The sequence below is a fragment of the Lineus longissimus genome, chromosome 4, assembly GCF_910592395.1.
Source record: "Lineus longissimus chromosome 4, tnLinLong1.2, whole genome shotgun sequence".
In the NCBI taxonomy this organism is placed as follows: domain Eukaryota; kingdom Metazoa; phylum Nemertea; class Pilidiophora; order Heteronemertea; family Lineidae; genus Lineus; species Lineus longissimus.
Genome location: NC_088311.1, coordinates 4,072,273 through 4,077,533, shown reverse-complemented (window position 1 = coordinate 4,077,533; position 5,261 = coordinate 4,072,273). Strand labels below are relative to the sequence as shown.

General features: G+C 38.9%; 1 protein-coding gene across 1 annotated transcript in view; it reads left to right on the top strand.

Moving 5' to 3' along the window:
* Positions 1–5,261, top strand: part of LOC135487205 (neuronal calcium sensor 2-like) — a 54,096-nt gene that overhangs the window by 7,415 nt on the left and 41,420 nt on the right. The gene's annotated exons all lie outside the window — the stretch shown is intronic.

Sequence of the window (5,261 nt, the reverse complement as noted above, 5' to 3'; positions counted from 1 at the left end):
TGCAATGACAAGACTCGTTATGTTTTCCACCTTCCGGCACAGACTGACGATTCTGATGAAAGCTTAGCTGCGTCGATCCGATCTTCTACATGAGTGATGAACCAGTGCTTGAGCAAAATCTAGCGGAATAGGAAGTGCTTTGACTTGATTTGCTTGGTTTAACCAATGAATAAATCTAATTTTCGCGCTGATGTATTCACGAGAGGTGTACATTACCCTCATCAGTAAAGCAGAAGACAGGATGATGAGAGGCTGACGACCCGTCTACTGAGTGGGAAGCGATGTATCAAAAATCATTTTCAAACTTTGCATGTTAATGGGTAAATGTAAACTTCCTCTGAATCCCTTCTTTGCTAAGAGAAATAAAACCAAATCGGCAAACTGCATGAAGGGTTGGCTTTTCGAATGAAAGTTCACAATTCAAGAGCAGAGTGAAAATACATGTTATATTTTTTCTGCGTTTTTGTGTACGAAGTATAAAATGAAAGTGTTTTTTTCTCAGAGCAGGTTAGTGGGATCATTTTAGCACCAGTTCTTTTCATTTGACCACAGCAGTCCCTTGTGAAATAGGTAGTAGACATGAATGCATGATACCCTATAGTCCCCATTGAGAATCCTCAAACATTTATCATATTTCTTGCCCAATTCCCAAGGTGAAAATAAACGACGCTTGAAAAGTAGCGTCACAACTGCCATTGATTAACTAACACCACTTGCAAATAGATTGTGATAAATCGGACCAAGTGATCCTAAATGTGCGACCAGCAAATAGAAAGTTGAAACAGGAATTTATGAATTGTGATAAATAAGGATTATGGCTGATGTTTGATATTTGGGATTTAACTAATTCACTACTAAAGCTGTGCACACTAGTAATAACATCACAAGTCGCTGGGTGAAGAGCCCCAATAGCATTCCGCGAAGATGACGTCACTGCAGCTGCTGCCCTCTATTTCCCCATCGCTGAATTACAGGCAATGTCGGACAAACATGCGGTTTCGTAATGGATTCAGGCTTTCTAACTGGGGCAGTTAGATTCAACCTGGCACATGTCCGAGTGTTGGAAATACTACATAATTGTTCTGAATATTTCTCTCTCTGACTTTATGGTATCATTCATGCTAAAAACAATGCAGGGTCAAAGATAATTGACTTTGAAATAAGCTCAAATGCGTAGAAATAAGTGTCGATGTCCGACTGTCACGTGACTAAAACGTCATCAATATCTTATGCAAATGACCTTGTGAGCTATAAATAGTAACTTCGCGGAATGCTATTGGAGCCAAACCATAGTGTCATGCAGCATACGTTTATGCATACTAGCCAGTAACATATCAACACTGACTCAAACAATGCAAGTATGGGGCTCTCATGATGTAACTGAACCCACTGGCGAAACATATAACACAGCATCGAAGGTATTGCCAGCGTCCTTGGGAATATTGATTGCACAACTATCGGCAGCAGCATGTCAAACACATAGTCACTAACATTTTTCAAAATTCAGTGTTCCCTCCAAAAACAGCAACCTCGAATGTATCAGTGTTCCATTCATATAAATGGCGACCAATTACCACTAACAGCCCGATGTAATCTAAACGGAACATATTGATACGGACTCAATCAGGCAAGCACAGATCTCTAACAATGTAACGAAGCTATGGGCCACCAAAGGTAATACCAATATCCTTGGGAATATTTATTGATTGCATATCCATACATCAGCATAACACCATAGTTAAGCTTTATCATAATAAATACTCTAAACTCAATATGAAGCCATGCTACTGTTTCGCAAGTGTACAACGTTCAGTGCAGTAAGTGGCTTATATTGTGCTGCGTTATGAACAAGAATAGCGTGAGTGAGAGTGCTGATGGAGCATTTACTGGCAAGGTGCGAGAGAATTGATATGAACGTGTGGGGATCCGCCTCAATATCCCGTAGAGTGTGACGGAACCAACGGGCACCACCAGGATGCTGGTGGTAGCTGGCTTAATCTTGAAGAGAACTATGAAGGAGCGTTACGAAGACAGGTGGTCATCCCCAGTTACGCAATGATCCAAAATGGCGAATTGCTGCCAATGTTGCCAACAATTTAATGCCATGAAATTTGTCTGGTCGCAGGGCCAACTGATTAGAAATACTCTTTAAAAACCAAAAGGCCAGGTTCATTCATGTTCATTGTTTACATGTGGCATGTTGGCGATATATAAGAATGAGGGAACCAGCTGGCGTTCAAGGTAATTCAAGTGGCTCAAAATGTTGGTTGGTCCATCTAGATGAAAATGAATGTGCAACATGTGGTACCAGCTGCGTTTATTATTGGCCTACTTTTCAAGATGAAAATAAAATACATCTGTATCCAGTGCTGGTAATGACAGTAAGAGTATTGTTGCACGTGTACCCTTACCTTATTACTATGTTATTGATTGCTTATAATCAACAACAATGATAATCCCAGGCATTTGTGAATATGTTGCTTTGTACTGCCTCTATAAGTGTCTAAATTGTTATGGTCCAGTTTATTACATTTCTGTGACCATCATAATTCTGTTTTGCATGTTATGAGAGTTTGTGACAATTACTTACAAGCCTGATGCTGTCATATTGAGAAGTCGTTAGTTATACTTTGGCAGCATCTATATCTAGTTGCATTGTCCATTTGGATGTCTTGCCTTGTTTCTTAGTTTATACCCTTAAGATAAGCGAATGCAGAGCTCAGTTGTAGGCTCTGATGAAAAGTTTCCTTTTTAGACAAAAAAATTAAATGAAGAGAAAAAAAATGGTGGATACACGAAGAGTCGAACCCGTGACCACCAGATCGTAAGTCCAGCATTCTAATCGTTGTACCACAGAGGTTCTCATGTTGGAGTGAAGATTGATCCCATTGATAGTTCCGTAATGACGAGTATTCAGAATGGACTCCCCGAAGTATATTAACAGTTAAGTTTACTGATATCATCAATGAGCATGGCATGGTCTCCCTAATAGAATATATAACCGTCATTTTCCAGCTAAAATAACTGAACAGTCAATGAGCCTTTGTTTCCTCTTATGTTATTGCAGTTACTTTATTTCTGAATTATCACCAAGAAATGATAGGAAAGCAGTCATACGTGTAATTAAGAAATGATATGATAAACACTTGTCAAAATTCAGATTCGACCCTTTGTTTATTTATCATTAGACACAAGGTGTTTTTGATAGTTTTCCATGGTGGCAAATATCTACAGTGCTACTGTTGACCAATTACAAATATTTGATTGGTTTATATTACAAATGATGGAGTTGGAGCCAACTGATGATTTACCAGTTGCGAGTTGATTGCAACTATCAACAAAGACACATTGTATGTCATTGATATAAGGAAGGATAAATGAAACTAATAATCATGTCTGAATTACACATCCGTTATAGTTCTAAACAGTGTATATTTTGTATTGATTACTATTTAAAGAAGGCAGTTCTTCCATCATGTTGACTGATGACTCAAATGATGATTTTAACAGGAAATTGCTGACCATTTCATGTCCAAATCATCAGTTCCCAATTAATATCTAAAGGTAGTCAATCTGAAGAAATTCAACAATATTCCAATTCCCGCACTACATGTAGCACTTCACCAAATAAAAAAGTCAACAGAATTTTCATCAGCAGCGGCTTTGGGAAGCATCTAATGATTAAGTGAAACCCATCCACTAAAGTCTGCTGCAAAGCTTTCCATGCGTTATCGATCCTTGGCTATTTTAGATGACAAATATTGGGAAACGTTCAATAAGTAAACATCATAAGCAATTAAGGAGTTGTGTAGTCTGCTGAGGATGGGGCGGACTCGATGATCTGATCGGAGGTGATCCAGTCGATGCAAACGGAAGCTGTTTTGATTATGAAACATGCTGATTGCAAGTTTTGCAAGAATGCTGATCAACCCTTTGCCTTCCGAATCCTAAAATTTGACATTCAAGATCTCAAACTGCCGTTCGTCACAAACTAATATACAAATATTAGTAGCGTCAGCATTCAAAATGTCCTGATTACTTGTGAGTACTGTAGTGTATTGCCTTATAAGACGTGGTAATTCTATATTTTAATTGAAGAATGTTGACAGTGACTTCCTTCAATAATCTGCATGAGAGATTGTTTACAAAATGTAATTGATTTTGAAGTATGTGCAAACAAATTACTGGCTTGATGAAGAATGTACAAATAGTAGGAAAGTTCTGTGAAGAAAATAGTTAGTGGAAGCATCAGAAAATGCTTGTTATTGCCGTCAATAATTTTACAGAGCCCCTTCTATATACCCTGTATGTAGCAGGTGGCTCTGACAGGCGAGGGCTCTCCAATGGACGCTAAATCATCCAAAAACAACTATGATTTATTGCTGGCAAAGGGCCTCCATCAAAGTGGCAAACACACAAAAAATTCTCAACGAATACAATCATGGTGATCTGAAGCGGGTGTGAAATAAAAATTCGCTCTATTTCACACAAGGTTCATATCGCCATAGCCTGGCTATTACAGGCAAGAAAATCTTGACTCTAACATGAAATCTTCTGTGGTTGAACGGTTAGAATGCTGGACTTTCGATCTTGTGGTCACGGGTTCGACTCTTCGTGTATCCACAACTTTTTTTTTCTCTTCATTAAATTTTTTTGTCCAAAAAGGAAACCTTTCATTAGAGCCTATGTGAGCAAACATATCTATCATCGATTACACAATGAGCTCATCTAAGACGGGCGGCACATATTTTTGCCTTGGAACTACTTTTCATGCACTGAGATACTGCGTAATTTTCAAAGATCTTTTTCAGATACATCACAAGGAGAAAAAGCCTCGTACGCGCCGTGACTCTGGTATTGCCAAGTTGATGTTATTGAGCATGTTTCTGTGAAGTGACATGCTTATGTGATTAAGTTGATACGCCGTTCACTTTAACCGGCTCTGGTGGTATTAGTCAATTTGCCAGGATGACAAGCACTGTGCTACGACTTAGAAGAGTTGAGGACTGTGTCCTTCTTGTTTTTTCCACTGCCACCTATCAATACTAACTGTAGTGTGCTTCTAAGCCATAACCTTTTTTACCCATCCCCTCCCCTTCCAAACACCAGACACAGTTGCTCTGTCAGAAAACATATTGGCATTGCTGTTAAAAAGTTCATCCTCCAATAAAGTTAAATTTTGATAACCGATCTTGATCACAGCACGAAGCTTGACGGCTGAGTTCAGTACCCCTTGGGTCTCAGTGATGTGTACTCCTCAA